This window comes from Onychomys torridus, chromosome 4, assembly GCF_903995425.1.
Source record: "Onychomys torridus chromosome 4, mOncTor1.1, whole genome shotgun sequence".
Taxonomy (NCBI): Eukaryota; Metazoa; Chordata; class Mammalia; order Rodentia; family Cricetidae; genus Onychomys; species Onychomys torridus.
Window position 1 is genome coordinate 36,045,806 of NC_050446.1, and position 18,400 is coordinate 36,064,205.

Consider the following 18,400-nt stretch of genomic DNA (forward strand, 5'->3'; position numbering starts at 1 on the left):
TGCTTCTCCGGTGAGGGTGTCTCACCAGGAAACTGGCAGGGTACTTTCCCTCGGTTAACCCCTGGTAGTTTTGTTTTCTTTCTTTTTTTTCTACTTCTTTGTTTTTATTTTTTGAGATGGCGTCTCTCTGCGTAGCATAGGCTATCCATAACTCACTATGACATAGTGACTAGGTACAGATTGGCCTCAAACTTAAGTGTTTCTTGCCTCAGCCTCCACAGTGCTGGGAATTATAGGCTTATCCAATTTAGCTCACTAATTTGTGTGCAGTTTTGTTTTACTAAAGATCAGTTATTATGCCGGGTGCTGGTGGCACACGCCTTTAATCCCAGCACTTGGGAGGCAGACGCAGGTGAATCTCTGTGAGTTTGTGGCCAGTTCAATCTATAAGAGTTCCAGGAGAGCCAGGGCTGTCTCAAAATATAAAAACAAATAAATAAATAAATAAAATTTAGTTACAATACTTTCTTCCTTCTTCTCTCAGATCCCCTTCTTCCGATCCTTCCGTTGTCCCCATCAACTCTCAAATTAATAATTTTTTATTATTGTTATATACACTATATACAAATATAACCTGCTTGAGTATGTTTTGTTTTGCTGTTTGTGTTTATATTGTTTTAGAATTGACTACTTTGCTTTGGATAACCAGTTAGGGGGACTATTTCTCCCTTTTTCCGCTTCATTAGTTGCCTGTAGTTTTTTTGTCTAGGGGTGAGACCCCACAAATTTTATTTTCATTTATGTGTATATGTGTATGCCACATGTGTGCATGTGCATACAGTGGCCAGGAGAGGTTGTCAGACCCCTTGAAACAGCGGTGGGTCATCTGACATAGGTGCTTGGAAGAAAACGTGGGTCCTCTGCAAGTGCTCTTAACTCTTGAGCCATCTGTCCAGCCCGTTTTGTTTGGAGTAAACATACTCCTGTATAAGGGTAAGGCCACAGAGTTACGGAAAGGAAGGCAGAACACAGGCAAAAGTGTCAGGCATATTTGGACAAAGGAAAAAGGAAGGCGTTTGGATGAAGAGAGCTTATGCAGAAAATGGAAACAAAGAGAAAGTAGACTGGAGGGCTCCAGGAATGTGATCAGCATGCTTGCTAAAGCAAAAACCACACAGTTAGAGTAAGGTCATGCAGTATTTCATTTTACACACTAATTAACCTGGTTTTAGTCTGACCAATCCATTTAAAGATCAGTAAATACAGGGTCAGAAAGATGAAATGCTTTGTCTGAGATCCCAAAAAACAAGACTAGCCTGTCGGGATGTAGCCAGACTGCCTGGCTTGGGGTTTGGTGCTCCTCACCAGCCATGCAAAACACAACTTAGCCGCTTTAAGTACACAAGTACTCTAAGTTACAGCGCAATTTCTAGAACACAAAAATAATCTGAAGACCAAATATAAAAAGTAACAACTTATCCTCCTCTTGAGAGCAGAATAGTACTGTGTAGAAGCATCCACAAAATAGACATTTAGTGATACATGGAGGAGAGTTCTTAGGACCTTTGCATAATTGTTTTCTAATGTAGTTCTTCATTTTTTCCTTCATTTTAATTTTTTTTAGATAGCATCTATCTATGTAGGCCTACACTGGTCTCAAAGTTGCCACCTGGCACACTGTTCCAAAGTGCTGAGGTAACAGGGATGAGCCATCTCCAATAATTTAATTCTTACAAACATTTCAGATTTTATACTATTTTAGTCTCAGAAAGCTTAATTGGACATCTATAAACATGAAGCAAACAGGAACATCACTAATATTTATTTCATCCACCAGTGAGTTCAAAAAGATTGGGCAGAAAGTCTGAGGTACAGGTTATTTGGGCAGTTTTAATTTATAATCTCTAACGTTCCTCCTAGTCCCGAAGCTGTGTAATTTAAAAAACCAAGTAATCGAATAATATCAAATTAGAATATTTGATGTAAGCATATGTGACCAAGACAACCATGGTGCATTCCTACAATAAGACCGACAAGGCCGGTCCTTCTTAATGCAAAAAGGAGATTGAGGAGAAGTTGAGCAAGCTGATTAGACCAATGTGGTCTTTCCAAGCAGAGGCAAGCTATAGTCAAGCCTGCTGCAAACCAACAGAAGGAAGAGAAAACCAACTGGTGTGAAGTGGGACCTGAGCCTTACCCCTCAAGTCCAGTAGCATCCTTGTGCTGAAGTTCAGATGTCACACAACGTTGCAAAGTTAGTAACTAAAGCTTAGAAGAAGTGGGAGGTTTAGAGAGCCTCATTCCATGGACAGGTGACAGAGGCCAGGCAACTGGTAGACGACTTTTCCAAAGCCACACACTAAGTCATTGGAAACAGGATTTTAAGATCGGGGATTTGTTTATTTATTTTTACTTTTATCTGCACTTATTTTATGCCGAATTTATTCCCATGCCATAGGTTTTTGTTCCTTGAGTTTCTTCTGGGATATCTTTTTCTTCTGAGCAACCCCCTCTTCTAGCTTTCAAACAGTTTGTTCCTTTTCAACATGGCCGGGGAATCACATGTATGGGTTAATCCCGCCAGGAGCTCTGTAACTTCGTCAGGCATCTTAGGTGCTGTGTTCACTGGATGTGTTCAACGACTAAAGAAGCTACATCTAAATCCTTCAGTTCAGCATTACTCTCTGAATTTTTAAGCATGTGCAGCATAAATTCAGCACTCTTTTTAGGCCACTGGCCCTGTGTCTAGCCTCGCTGTTTGGCCTGGGTGCACCAACCCACTTCACCATTATACCTCCGGAACAACACATATTGCTCCTTTAAAGTGACATCTTTTAGATACTTGGTGGCTTTTCGGATATGGTACCCTTGATAGCCTGGGCAGTTTCTTGTGTGTTCTTAAAGTGAACGGGAAGATGTGAACCTCTTGATTCACATGATTTTGTAGGATTTTCTGGGTCAAGAGAGCAGTGACCTTCTTCACAGGTCACCTTAGGCCACTTAAAGTAAGAGGCAATACCAGGGCTCCTAGGAGAATTCCTAAAATGAGGATTTCTATTTGGCCATAAATACACTAATGTTGTATGGGGTCAGGATCTCTCTTTTGTCATCTCTCTTCTGTGCAGAAATCTTCTGGCTTGCTTCATTGCATGTTTTTTGTTGTTTCTGTTTCACATTTACAACATGAGGATGGGTCCAAAGACGACCACTTTCCCCAGCAGCACCTCAGACACCTTGACTGTCCTCGGGAGGGAACGTGCACTGTAATGATGAGTGATGGGTGAACTGGAGATTCACCTGGGACTGTGTGAGGGTGAGAGATCTCAGTGTTCATCAAGACAAACAGAAAGCAAAAGAGTAAAATCAGAGTTTAGTTTACTGGAGACTTATCTCAAGTTCCTAGGACTCACAAAAGAGAAAATCAGGAAGAAAAAAAAAACCCTAGAAAATGAAAACAGGAAAATAAAAGTTTATCTACAGATATTCCAATAAAGCTGAGATGTTTAAATGTCCTAGTTAACTTCAGCTATCAACTTGATATAACCCACAGTCACCTAGGAAGAGGGACCCTGGAATGAAAACATGCCTAGATCAGACTGACTTGTGTCTGTGTTTGTGAGCCATTTTCTTTAATTGGTAATAAATGTGGGAGGGTACAGATCACTGTGGGTGGTGCCATCCCTAAGCAGGTGAGCCTGGGCTTATAAGAAGGGTGGCTGAGCAAGCTGGAAGGAGCAAGCCAGTAAGCAGCACTCCTCCATGATTTCTGCCTCAAGCACCTACCTTGAATTCTTGCCTTAGCTTCTCTGGATGATAAATTGTAACTTTTAAGATGAAATAAACTCTTGTCTCATCAAGTTGATCTTGGTTAGAGTTTTATCACAGCAACAAGAAGCAAGCTTGAACACCAAACATGCCCACCACACAAGCCCATTATTAAACACAACAACATGATTTCTAAAGCACTTACTGTAAATTCTTTTTTTGTTGTTGGTTTTTTTTTTTTTTTTTCTAGACAGGGTTTCTCTGTGTAGCTTTGTGCCTTTCCTGGAATTCACTCTGTAGACCAGGCTGGCCTCGAACTCACAAAGATCCGCCTGCCTCTGCCTCCCGAGTGCTGGGATTAAAGGTGTGCGCCACCAATGCCAGGCTAGGCTGTAAATTCTTTAAAGCTAATGTCATCCTGCTATTATATAAATTGGAAAGTGCAAATATAGAAAAATAAACACATAGGAAAATATATATTATCGATAAGTATAACAATGTAGATGATTCACAGAAACTGTAGGGAGACTTAAGTGATAGAGACTGTTTGTTATCTTGTAAATCTTGGTAGGATATCAGGTATCAGGAGGGCTCTCAACCCAAGATTAGCTTCTCTCCCATACCTGCTTTAATGAATATAAACTGCTAAAACAGAAACAGACATGGAAAAGTTACAATATTGGCTTCATATTCCCCATTAAGATGCCAAAATTTAAATTCTATTCAACAATTATGCAATGTTTGTAGTTTAATTTTTTTCTCTAGTAAATTCCTGGATTTCCTGATGTGAATCAGTTTTCTTTGGTATTTTTTAATGTTTAATAAATGAGACCTAAATCCCATGATATGTCATTTGGAGGCTTTTCAATTATGACAAAATTACTTCCAGATTTACTGTGCTCATATAAGAGAGTTTTAAAATTGTGTTTGTCATTATTAAGAAGGTTGTATTTATAATAGCTTTATTGAGTCATAATTTTATTCAACAAAAATGTATCCACTATAACTATATAGTTATTTTTTTTAAGAAAAATACATTGTACAGACATCACCACTCTCCAGTTTGAGTATATTTCTCTCCCTAGAAAACCATCATTCATAACTCCTGCTCAGTCCTTCCATACCAGGCCAAGGGTAATCACTGATGATACATTTTAAACTTTGTGGAAGTTTTATGTAATTGACATCATACCACATGTGTCCTTTCTACATGGCTTTGCTTTCTCTTAATATGTTTTAGAGGTTTATCCATCTAGCATGTATCTATAGCTCATACTTTTTTATAGCAGAATAGTATTCTACTATGTCAACAATCATTTGAGGGATCCTTGGGTTATATCCATGTTTTCACTCTAGTAATTTCTATTATTATTTTTCATGTATATGCTTATATAACATACATTTTCCTGAAGTAGAATTGAAAGGTCATATGATAAACTTACATTTATGTTTTTAAGAAATCATCACATCATTTTTCAAAAATAGTTTTGCCATTTTACTTTCTAATCAGAAGTTTATAACCACTCTCCAGTATTTCATTGTGGTTTTAATTATGATTTCCCTAATGACTGATGCTGAGAATATCTTCATGTGCTTACTGGTCGATTGAATATTGGACTAGTGATATGTTAATTAAAGTATTTTCTACCTAAAGTGATTATTTTATTTTTAAGTGTGTGTGTTTGTCTTTGCATTGTGTCCTGGTGCCTGTTCCCTCAGAACCAGATGTGTATATACCTTGGAGCTGGGATCACAGACAGATGTGTATATCCCTTGGAGCTGGGATCACAGACAGATGTGTATATCCCTTGGAGCTGGGATCACAGACAGATGTGTATATCCCTTGGAGCTGGGATCACAGACAGTTGTGAGCTACCTCATACCAGTTCTAGAAAATAAACAGGTCCTCCACAAGAGCAGTCAGTGCTCTAACCACTGGGCCATCTCTCCAGCCTCTGTCTTCTCACTTTCCAGTTGAGTTTCTTGGCTTATTTTTGATGTGCCAACCCCTCCCATAGTCCTGCATTTTTCTTTTCATTCTTACTGGTCTGTTGCTGTCTTTTGAAGGGAAAGTGATGTCATTTTGATAAAACCTAATTTATTAACTTCTTTTTATATAGCTCATGATTTTGGAGACATAACCAGGAAAGTTTTGCCAAAACCAAGGTCACAAAGACTTTCTACTCTCCTGTCGGGAGCCTTACAGTTCCCAGCTCTCACATGTAGGTATGTGGTGGATATTGCATTTTTGTCTGTCCAGTGTGAGTTAAGAATTGGGCTCATTGCTGTGCATATGGACAGTCAATATCATCACCTCAACAGCATTTCTTGAAAAGACTCTCCCCATCCATCTGCCTTGGCATCTTTGTTGAAAGGAACTGACCACAATGTAAGGGCTAATTTTTGGACCTGCTTCCCCATTGATCTACAGGGCATCATGCCAATGTTGTATTTATTGTTGAAGCTTTATAATAAGATTTACAATTAAGTATTGTAATTACTCTGTTCTTTCCACAGAAACTGGTTTTGGGAGTCTTGTTTCTCTGTGTTTCCATTTTAAGATGATCAATTGCTACAACAATGCTTGCTGGGATTTTGACAGGGATCATATTGAATCTTTAGATCCAAATTGACTTTGAAAATGTTTGCATAAATATTGCATTTTTATTGTTGTGAATAATAATGTTGTGAGTGGAATTTTCTGTTGATTTTGTTGATTTTTGTTGATTAGGATCTTTTATAGACAGGATCATGGCCTATGCGAACAAAGGAAGGTAGCTTTAGTTTCTTTCCCTTTCCAATCTATGTGCCCTTGGATTTTGTTATTCCCTCCTCATTACACTGGGTAGAATGTAAGGATGCCGGTGAATGTCCTTGTTCAGTGCTCTATTTCATTTACTGAGTCCTTTTTTCTTTGCTTTCAAGGTGAGATGCACACACTGTGTCTCAGTTTTAGGGGAACCAAGTTAGTCTTTCATCATAAACACAGTGTTGGCCATGGGTTTTCACACATGTTCCTTATGATATGAAGGGAGTTCCCTCCTACTGCTAATTTACTGAGAATTTTATTATAAATTGATGTGTTTTACTTATCACTGGCTTTTCTGCATCCGTTCACTCCCCCCCACCCCTATTTAAAAAATTTACCAAACTATAGGAAATCAGGGCAGTTTCTGACTCCTGAATTATGGCAGTGCAGTGTACTGGCAATGCTGTTCACTCATTCTCCCTGTCCACCTTCACAGGTGTGCAAAGCTGTAACAAGCTACACAGGGGCCTTGTGAGGACAAAGTCAGGAGAGCAGGTGTGCAGAGGAGATGGTGGCCCAGGGAGAGAACACAAGCAAGGTCCCATGTCAGAAGACAGGGTGGAGGGAGCTCTTGCATGTGACCGACTCCTCCCTTCTCAGGCTCATCAGGATGAAGCAGAGAGAATGCGCCCTAGAGTTAGGAATATAAGGGATCTTATTTTCTGATTATTTACTTTAGGAAAAACTTCAAAGAGCCTTTTGTAACAGCAAATTCCTATTTAGTAATCATCTGTAATCACTTCATGGTTAATGATCATTTGATATCCCAGGATGACTTTGAGTAAAGAGCTATATGTTAATCAACTTTCAGTTGCCACAATGAATATTTAACACCATCAGCTTCTAAAGAGAAAAACAAATTTTTTTTGGCTCGTGTTTTTAGTCCACAGTGGTCTGGCCCTACTGCCTTGGGGCCTGGGCCAGTGGGGAGCACAGGAGGAGGCCAGGAAGCTAGGAAAGTTAGAAGCCTGGAACTCCACAACTCTATGACCCCCTTCAAAGGCATGTTACCACCACCTGGCAACAATGGCCCTCTGGGGAACAGGCCTTAACAGAGGGCCTTGAGGGCAACAGTCCAGGTCGGAACTTCAGCACTCTGCTTTCCAAAGGGGGCTGCTGAGCAGTTCCCTGCCCTTGTCTGATTGTCCTTGTCTGATTGTCCTTTCGTGCTCTGATGTCACACAAAGCTGGTTGCTCTGTGGGTTGTATTAGCACATTCTCAATATAGGTCCATCTATGAGGATGATCGCAATCAATTTTGAAGGACACTTTTGCTAGACACAACATCTTTGCTTCACATTTTTTCTTTGAGGATACACACACACACACACACACACACACACACACACATATATATGTATATATATCCTAGTTATTACCATTGTGTGTCATGGCACAAGTGCAGAGGGAGAAGAATTCCTTCTAGGAATTGGGTCCCTCCTCCCACAGTGAGTTCGAGGCACTGAAGTCAGGTCATCAGACTTGGTAGCAGGTACCCTCACTGCTGAGCCATCTCAGAAGACTGGCATGTTCATTTTTGTTTAGCTGCCTACATGAAGATCTCTAATGGGAAAGGAAGACCTTAGACTGCCGTTGCCTCTGTTGAGCTGGGTCTCCCTACCATTGCTCACAGAACCAGAAGGCTCATATTGAAGTGGCTCATAGAAGAAGAAGAAGAAGAAGAAGAAGAAGAAGAAGAAGAAGAAGAAGAAGAAGAAGAAGAAGAAGAAGAAGAAGAAGAAGAAGAAGAACAACAACAACAACAACAACAACAACAACAACAAGAACAAGAAGAACAACAACAACAACATTGGAGCTGGGCACAGTGGCACATGCCTTTAATCCTAGCATTCGAGAGGCAGAAGCAAGTGGATCTCTGTGATTGGTCTACAAATCAAGTTCCAGGAGAGCCAGGGCTGTGTGTGTGTGTGTGTGTGTGTGTGTGTGTGTGTGTGTGTGTGTGTGTGTGTAGCAGAGCTGGAATGTGCATGTGAGTTCCAGTGCTTGCAGGGACCAGAGGTCTGACCCTTTGGAGCTGGAGTTACTGTTTGTTATTTAGCTGTTAGACATGGGGAGCTGGGAACTGAACTCAGGTCCTCTGTGAGAGCAGTAAATGCTCTTAACCACTGAGCTAGCTCTCCAGCCCCGAAGTGGTATTTTGAGGTAACAAACTGGGGTCTCCTTTAATAGACAACATCAGGGCCAAGGCAGCTTGCTTGCTAAGTTCTGCATTGCCAGAAGACTCTGGTTGATGCCATTACAGTCACAGGTAAATAGCCAGTGGCTGGGCTACCTTAAATTAGGACTCCATAAGGTTGTTTCCATGAGGGGACAAAGGCTCATGAGTCATGCAGGGCTATCTGCTTCAAAAGCTGTGGGAATAGGTCTAGGAAGTATGATCATCACACACAACAGATGTCTGTTACACATACCAAATGTCTGACGGCTTTCTAATTTTTTTTGTGAAATTATTCAGTTCTAATGATCTTATCTTGTTTTGAGAGACAGCATCACTTTGGAGCTTCATATGAAGACAAAAATTTAAGTGACTCTTATTCAAACATCTTGGCAAAGTTGCATTCCAATTGCTTTCCCAATCAACAGAGTTCTACAGCCTCCGTTGTGAAGAAGGCACACAAATCCATTTCTTGTCATGTATGTTTCCACTAATGTTCCCATGTTTCCAAGGCTTTGCTGTCTTTGAAGGCCACAGAGGAGAAATCTCTACTCTGCACAGATTCTCATTTTCCACACTGAATATTTAATTTCATCTTTTTCTAATTACCTCCCGACATTACTGATTCCTATCTGTCATAGCTGGAAATCAGTTTCCTGTAAGGACTATACTGATTAATGAACACATGCTTCTCTTACTGTGCGGCATACTTCTGGGGCTTCAGGCACCCCAAGGAATAGTCTTGGACATGCCAGGGAACACATCCTCTTGGGGAGAATGTTCCCACAGAAACTATTACGCCAGGAGTTGAAATGTCAAGTTCCACAATAATATACAAAGGCAGAGGGCGGCCTGAGATTGGTGGGTGGGGACAGGGTCTGGAAACCTGGTTAAGTCTTTAGAAGGTGAAGGGTTTGCATATTTCAGCCCATGTGGCTGAAGGTGAGGCACAGATGGTCCTGAACCACCTAAGCTATTGCTGAACCCTAGCCATTGTCCCCAGGCTCAGCACTGCTGTGCGTTTCCTCCTTCACCACCTGCCTGCGTGTGTCAACAGTCCTCCTCAATAGTAGAAGCCACCAGTGCTGGTGTGTTTTCAGTTTCTGTTTTCACTGCGCCTACCTACTGGAGAGATATCGGAGAGAGAGACATCCTCTAGTCCTTCCCTTCTCTAGCATATTTCAAGAGGAAATTTCCACTAATCCTCTTGAGCTAACATGAAAACAGTAAAGACTGTAGAGCATTGCCATCTTCCCAGCCTTCGTAAGGGGCAGGGCAACTTTCTGCACCGGGACTGGAGAGTCCCCTGGGGTTCTGCTGTTTACTTCTGAATCTGGGGTATCACCCAACCTCTTCATTCTTTGTAAACCTTCTCCATCGTCAGTCTAAATAGAGGCCCCCTCTTTCTACCCAGGCTACCCAGCAGCCAGACCTAGAAGGTTTGCACACAGCTCCCTCTGCTCTGGAATTGGGGGTGACTGTGGTGCACAGTCTCCGGTTATAGCCCAAACACAGGGAAGTCACAGCAGCAGGCGCTCCAGACAGCTGTCATGACAGCCAGTCAAGGAGCAGAGAACACAGGGATGCTCATCTCCCCTTTCATTTCATGCAGGCTCCAGCGCCAGAAATTGTGCAGATTCCATCCAGGTAGGCAGGTCTTCCCACATCCTTACAGGAAGCTGACTTCCAACCATGGCAACAATGTTTTTTTCTGGGATTCCTGAGTGTTTTCAGAGTGGGGCAGAGGTCTCTGACTTTTGTGCCTTCTCTTGGGCTCTTTTCCTTCTGTTGGTTTGTCTTGTCCAACTTCAATGTGATAGTTTTTGTTTTATCTTACTCTATTTTATTTTTTTATATTTTTTTTAAAAAATGAATGAATGAATGAAAACCTAGTCACTGGGATAAAGATAACAACTGAACCGTCACTTACACCTGCTGGGAGCAGGAAAATCAGTTTTTTCCAATGGAGTGACACTGGGTATATCAACCACTTCAGAGCAGATCTCATGTCCAGGAGACATTGACCAACATATAACAGACTCTACAGTATTTTTGTATGCTTTTATTTGGTTACAGTTTGGTGGGGCTTTTGTTTGTTGGTTTGGTTTGGTTTGTTTTTTGGGGGGTGTTTCATTGGTTTGGAAGGGTTTTGTTGTATTGGTTTTTCAAGAAAGTTGGGTGGGTAGGGAGGTGGAGAGGATGGAGAATGACTTGGGGGAGGGGAAGAATATGACCAAAATATATTTAAATTTAAAAATTGTTTTAAACAAAAAATATTTTAAAAAATAATTAAGCCCTATAATCAGCATGTCCGGGATAGCCATGATTTATTGCTTATTGATGATGTAACATTGACAGTTTTACTGAAGCTCTTATTGCCTCGTGTTTCTCATTTTAAATGTGAGAAGACTCTAAATATGACAGTCTTCTAGTGTATTAATTTATTCACATAAAAAACAAAAACTTAAAAAATCTGTTTGTATATATATATATATATATATATATAAAGACTCCCTTCCCAAGTGATTGCAAGTCCTGCCAAGTTCCAAGCAAAGTTGTTTTTGTTTGTTTGTTTTGAGACAGGGTCTCATGTAACCAAGGCCAGCCTGAAACTTGCTATGTACACAAAGATGAGGATAAAATTCTGACTCGACCACCTCTGGTACCCAAGTGCTGCACTTGTGCGCATGCACCCCACTCTCACATTGTTATATGTGAGAACTTAGTCAGCCAAATGAGCCGCGATTTTGTGGAGAGACAGAACCATCTTCAGAACAATTTCAAGGGTCAAAGCATCTGGGATGAAAAAGTGGAGCTTTCCCATCAGTACGGCATCTTGGTGAAAGGAAAGGGCAGCAGATAAACAGGGAGGATAAACACAAATGGTTCCATGAAAGGCCAGATATTCGGGAAGCTAAGAGAGAAACTCCGGAGGAAAGGGTATAGAAGGTAATCTGAGAAAGCACCAAGGACAGAGAAAAGTCCTGTTGGTAAGAGTATGGGGTGTTTAATTAGCACAGCTGGAGAACGAGCATAAAAGAGGGTCAGGGCACTCCTCAATAGGGGCAGATGGAGGCAAAGGTGTGAAAATTGAGACTGGGGTTTAAAAAAGGTGAGTTGAAGGGCCTCAGAGTGGAGTCCCATGTAGGATCCTTGCAGAATGGAGGGATCCTCAGTTCAGTGCAGACTTGCTATCAGAATGGGGCAGATGTGGGAGGAGCTCTGTAGGAGAAGGCTCCTAGGTTATCACCACCCTGATGGCGAAAGGAATGTAGGAGCCAGGTAGGTTCTGAGTAGCATCAACTTTTAGTGGAACAAAGTGTTTTCTTAGCTTTAACCAGAAATGCTTAGCAATAAAAGTTCAAAAAATTTTTTCCACTAAATATAACAGGAAAAAAAAAATAATGTTGAATGACAACTGATTTAGGGACATCCATTATTCCTGTTGTGTTTCAGCAGCATTTTAATCACTGACAATGGAAATAACATGTAAATCACACACATTAAAAACAATATGAAAATACTTGTCAGTTGAGAAAAAATACAAAAGAAAATGATTATTAGGGTAGAAATAAAATTGGTTCTACAAAGGAAAAAAGTGAGACACCCATTTTTGCTTTTGATTAGTAAAACTTCCATTTATTCCTTAAAATTTTACATAAAATAAAAAAATTGGTATCTTGACTAGACATTTAAAATGTCTTATTTATCAACCTTCAGATTTTACCTTTTCCTATTCTCCTATGAGCAAACACACATTAAGCAAACCAACAACAATAACAAAACCAAGAAAAGTTCAAAAGCAGCTAATTTTCCTAATGACAAGCCATGAGATATCTCTAGCCTTACTGCTTGCTGCTTTGCCCACCCTAATTCTAAAATATTTGAGCGATATATTCACATTTACCCATTTTGTTCCACAGTTCAACCCTGCACAGGACTGTCAATTAAAGCCAAGTTTACACTACGTACCAAGGAGATTTTTTTTCCCCAAGCAAGGTGCCATATTAACATTTCTTAGGATATATTTTATAAGGCAAAAACCAACAGCAAAAAAAACCCTCCACGTATAATTCAGAATGTAAGTTAGATAGATACATACAGCTTGCACACACAGTAATCTGCTTCCTTCAACAAAGTATTTGCAAACTTCCTAAGAGCTTCCCCCCCCCCCGCACAATTATAATGAGAAAAAATTAATATATCCCTTATTTTGAGGGGAAGTAGCATAAACATGATTTTTTTTTAACTAAAGAGGATATTATGAAAATAACAAAGTCATCCAAAGTAGGAAGATGAATGTATCAGTGGCTATGTACTAGAGTGATGATCTTTTAAACATATGTTTAAAAGTAGTATGTCTGTAAGTTCCAGATTAATGAGTAGTATCTAATTATGAACATCACTCATCAAAAATAATTAGTACAAGCAAACCAGCACAAAATGACTTAAATGAAAGTAGAGCGCTCATTACTAAAGGTCAAGATTTTGCGTGAGTACTGATTCCATGCCCCAATTCATCATTTCTTTATCAAATTCAGAGATAATCTGGAAAGTAGTCAGAAATTAAAAATCCATCATTTATAATCTACTTCTTTTCTTTTGCAAAATCATCGGGATTGACTCTGGCACTGCTCCAGCCTGTGAAATACTGGAAAGAGCGTGCACCACTCAGTGCCACACTCAGTGCAGAAAGCACACAGCACAAAAGGGAGCTGGGAGCAGAGATCAGTGACTTGCTGCTTTGGGAAGCATAGAACTCATTCTTCTGTGGGTCGATCCTTTTGCACAATTCCATCCAGTTTCCTTACCGAAATACCACACGCAAGAAGTCCTGTTTCCCTTGGGAGGGGTCATAGGCTTGAAGAACCAAAAAAATCTGAGGAAATACTCGGCTCAGGGAAGGGGGTGTGGCTGGAAGAATTCAAGTGGCCCTGTGACGTCAGGAAGAAGCAGAGATTTAAGGAATGGAGTGTAACTCACCGGGCTGCACAGATGTCAAAGGTCAAAGGGCAGAGCCTTGCAGGCTCCCCAGGTGCAGGAAAAAATGAACCGCCCTCTCCTGAGCTCTCAATGTTAAGCAGAAGTCCAGGGGCTCAGTTGTTTCTGCCTTTGACGCCAGGGACAAGCCCTACCATGCACAGTCTTGGCAGCAGCCAAAAGCAAGAACCCGCCCGATTTCAGAGCTCTAGCTCGGGAATCCCCTAATACTCCTTCCCCCCACCCTCTCCCGCGCCGGAGGCCACAGACACCTTCATCTTCACTCCCCACCTTCTCCTGGCCCTCTCGCTCTTAACAGCATCGGTCTCCATGGCGACCTGAAACCGCAGCTCCCATTGGCTCGTTCAATATGAGGGCTGGGCCAATGGGGAGGGCCGGCTCTCTCCTTCCGCCCAATGGGGCGGGCGCACAGCCTGTCTGGGGACGGCGGCGTGCTGACGTTCCCGGGTGCCGGCACTGGCCGGGCGGGCGGGCGGGCTGGCGGCGGGGCGGCGGCCTCCGAGCAGTCTGAGTGGCTCCGGGGCTGGGTGCGCGTGGACGCTGGCCGCTGCGGCGGCGGCACTATGGGCACGGGGTAGAGGCGAGCTGCCGCCGCCACCAGGGTGGTGGGAGAGCCTCTTCGGGGGAGGGGGCGGGTGGGGAGGGAGGGGCGGGCAGCGGCGCGGTTGCCGCACTTGGGCCAGTTTGCTCCGGTGCCGCAGCGGCGACCCTTCGGCGCGGATGTCCCTGGTTCCTGGAGCGACGATGACCTCCGCCTGAGCTGGAAAGTAAGTGCGCGGCGCTGGCGGGGAGGGCGCGGGGCTCCGGGGCACGAGCTGCCCGGAGCGCGCCGAGCCGGGACCTGGCGACGGCCGGGCGCCCCCCACGGCTCCCTGGCTCCGATGGCTCGGTCCCCGCCGCGTGCTCCGCCATCCCGCCCGCCTCTCCCCTCCCCCCCCCCCCCCCCCCGGCGGCGCACAACTTTGCCCCGCAACGCTCGGTGCGGCCGCTTCTCCTCCGGCACCGCGCCACCGCTTCCCGAACTTGAGCCCCGCGGCTCCCGCGCGCCGTCGCGCCGGGGGCCGGCCGTCTGTCGCTCCGTCCCTCGTTCCTCAGAAGCAACCGCTTACCGCTGCCTCCCACGCCCGCCCCGCGTGTCGCTCCGGTCCTTGGATCCGCACTAGTGCTCGTGGCGACCGCCCGGCGGGTCCAGGGTTCCCCAACCCGCGGCAGCAAACCGCACGCTCCTCCCTCGCGGGCGCCCAAGCCCCAAGGCTACGGGCCGCCCTCCCGCACCGCCCTGCCTCCTCTCGTTGCCAGGAGTTGGAGAGTGGCTGCTGCACCCATCGGAGGGTCGAGGGTCCCTGTCCCCTCCTGCTCCTTGGGAAACGAGGGGACCAGCGGCGGGGCTGAGATTTGGCGGTGTGGTGGCTGAGTGCGACACCCCGCGAGCGCAGGCAGCGGAGGCGCCGCGGTTGCTCCGGGCGCCGCGATAGGCAGGTGTGTGTGTGTCCAACGGGCGACGCGCGCTGCCAGCTCGTAGGCTGGCGACAGATTGTGCTGGAATGCAAGGAATGCACCAGGGACAGAGTCCGCACGGGCCGCGGCCGCACTAGCGCCTTCCCGGCCCTGCTTTCCCCGCGCAGCCAGAGGTCACGGAGCATCTTCAGAGCTGGTGAGCCTCGTTCATTCTCCTGCCTCCGCTTCTCTCCCTGCGGCAGAGGACGGCGGAGAGGAAAGCGCGGTAGTTTCTTGGGGCTCCAGTCTGTGGTTCTGGGTTTTTGCTGCATTGGTTTCCAGGACCGTGAATTTGGGTGTCAGTGTAGCCCAAGGTTATTGATCGTTGCACAAGGCTCTTGGCAAGTTTGGGTTTGCAAGGTTTGGTAGAGCATTTTTATTTATTTTATTTTAAACTCAGGTTTTCTGAATACCCGCAGAGACAGAGGGCCAAATGTTATTGAGTAATAAGCTTGCAGCCAACATATTTTAGCTGTATCAGAAAATGCCTTTTAGTGCTCCAGGTCCGGACTGTACTGTGAGAAATCTTGAATGCATCACTGCTGTCATAAGGATTGGAATATTTCCCCTCGTCATACTGGGCTGTGTTTAGGCCTCGTATAATACATAATGAATAGAAACAGAGAAGCAGTGTTTGGCCAGCGATGGGACAGATAGAACCGTCTGGTACAGTGAAATTCGGGGCGTGTAAGTTACCACTGCAAGTAAACCGGGGACATCACAGTCATGTATATTTCAAGATGTAATTAGTGGAAAGGGTCGTTTCTCTCTTTGTCACTGAGTTTCACTGAATAAAAAGCACAATCCTACAACTTTTAAAGATTGGTAAATATGTATAAAATTAATAATGGCTAGTATACAATTTTTGGTCAGTTAATACAGAAAGACAATATTTTGACATATGCTTTCCCAGAACAGGGGTTAGGTTTTTGTTTTTGAGAAAGAAGAATTCGTCTCTTTTTAGATGGAGTATATTGCGTGGAAGTATCTTCATTTCTGATACCTGGGAAACAGTTGTGGCAAATGGCAACGTGAAAGCAAGAAAAAGGCCTGGAGGAAGTGTTTCTGACTGTTTCTAAGCATACCTTGTGTACTTTTCATTCCACACTGTTTGCTTTGAAGGGTGCAGGTGCTATAAAACCTTCTGCACTTGGTTATTTTGTATCCGATTCAGTAAAATAAGAAGTCAATTGGCCAACCAATCTCCTGTCTTCGACCCCTACTTTGCATGCATCAAGGGCATTGAAAAGTCTGCAGGCATTTTAGTTAAGACCCAAGGGAGATGAAATGAAAGGTTGTGTCTTCTAGTCGCTACATTGTTTTTCAGGTATGTCTGTAATCAGTGAACCTTCTAATTTAGAGGTTTAATTCGCCTACAGTAACAATGTGGAGGGTTTGAGGAAGTGTTTGTAAATGCCTACAGGAAACTTTTATTATGTAACAGTACATTATAACAGTTTAACTCTTGCTTGTATAATTTGACTTCAAGATTAGAAAGTTAAAGCAGAAGGGGGGTAAGAGTCTGCAGCTCAGCTGGCCCCAAGCCCATTCCCTGCTCTTGCTCCCCAAAATATAAAAGGAAATTTGGTTTCTCTGGTGTATTAGAAATGGAAAATTTTATTCAAATGAACAGAGTGTATATGAGCATGATTGATTGATCAGTTAAGTTTCACCTGCTTCAGGTAAAAGCAAGCTTTCAATGGAAATACATCCTGTTTGTTAGGAAGGCTTAAAGAGAGGGGGCTCATGATTTATAGTCGTTGGGGATATCAAACTGTTTTGGCCAAAGTCTTTACCTTCTATTATATAAGGAGAAGGTGCTGCATTTGGCATGTAAATGCCATACAAAAGACTCTGAAATGGGAGGGATTAAGTAGAGTGCTGATTGTTACCTCTGATGGCTTTTGGAGGGGGGTGGAGTAGCAGGGACATGATGGCAAGCCTGGAGAAAGGAAGCAGCTGCTTTTGAGCCAGAGAGAAAGTCATACACATTGTTGCTGCATTTACAGGCTTCATAAACCAAGATAATGCCGTGAATGGATCTGACATAATATAAATTTAAAGAAACCCCTACCAATTTCAATCTAATAAAAACCTGAGTAATCATATTACGTGGAGTATTTAGATTAAGTCTGCATTAAATCATAACTGCAATTTTATTTCATCTCTGTACAAATTGGCAAAATAAATTAAAAAATTTTAAACTACTTAAGTTGATTTTAAAAAATCATGTTATCATCTTTTAAACAGAAAGGTTACCCCCACCCCACCCCCTGTGTTGTTATCCAGGGATCTATTTAAATAGATTTTTATAGCTGGCATGATGCCAGCCACCTGGCTTACTGTGACCCTTACCTGACTCCTTTCAAAATCAAGATATTTTGAGAATGGTTTGTATTCTGATGTTTTAATTTACTTTGAGACGTGACTCTTTGCTTTAGTCTAAAGTGGAAAACAGCTCTCTTTTTTAATTGAATGAAAAGTAGAGTTTGTTGTAGGCTTGTTCTCAAATAAACAGCCATGAAGTTGAACGTCACTTTGGAAAATTGCCTTCAGCTTTCTGGGATGATACCTTCTCCCATATGGAAGATAAGCTAGAGTCGCTTTCTGTGCGGAAGGGAACATGGCTCTGAAACAGAACACCCATGGCCAAGGATGTGTTTGGAGAATTAAGTGACGGTTCTGTGGCCAAACTTTAACCGCAGATAGTTGTACAAGAGAAAGGTAAAACTGTAAGGCACATGGCTATCAAGCTGCATGTGGGTGCAAGGAGTGATGCGCCAGCCACCCGCTGGTCATCCTTATACCAGGAGTGAGGATCCAAGTAAGGAGATCAGGCCTGAAGATGCCAAGACCTACAGCTTATGGACGTGATGGTCTCACCACACTGACGGACTTCTCACATTGCCACTTAATAATTCAGTGGAATTATCTTCATCTCTTGGGACTCTGTTACAGTGACTGAATTGGGGGTGTGACAAGAGGGTACTTGTCAGTTACACATAGAACTGCTTCACATATCTCTGGGCTAAATTGCTTTCCTCTTTTCCTTTCATAGCTTAGATTTCCTTTTACCTGATATACTAATAAATGTTGGCCACATTGCTGATCATTTTATTATTCATAGCCTTGATGACATAGTTTATTATGTGACTCATAATGATTCATGGTTGATGATAAATTGTCAATACAGGTTGGATTATACAATTTTA

At 43.1% G+C, this 18,400-nt stretch overlaps 1 protein-coding gene and 1 pseudogene across 24 annotated transcripts in view; one reads left to right on the forward strand and one right to left on the reverse strand.

Moving 5' to 3' along the window:
- Positions 1-2,381: 2,381 nt before the first annotated feature.
- Positions 2,382-7,801, reverse strand: LOC118581749 (annotated as a pseudogene).
- A 6,380-nt stretch (positions 7,802-14,181) lies between these two features.
- Positions 14,182-18,400, forward strand: part of Pkp4 (plakophilin 4) — a 224,988-nt gene continuing 220,769 nt past the window's right edge. For 8 of the 24 annotated variants that reach the window (XM_036184716.1, XM_036184718.1, XM_036184723.1 and 5 more), the window contains exon 1: positions 14,182-14,458. The gene's annotated coding sequence lies outside the window, so the exon portion shown is untranslated. Of the gene's footprint in view, positions 14,459-15,015; positions 15,346-18,400 lie in introns of those variants that run through there. The other 16 variants (XM_036184697.1, XM_036184703.1, XM_036184724.1 and 13 more) reach the window with 8 other exon arrangements.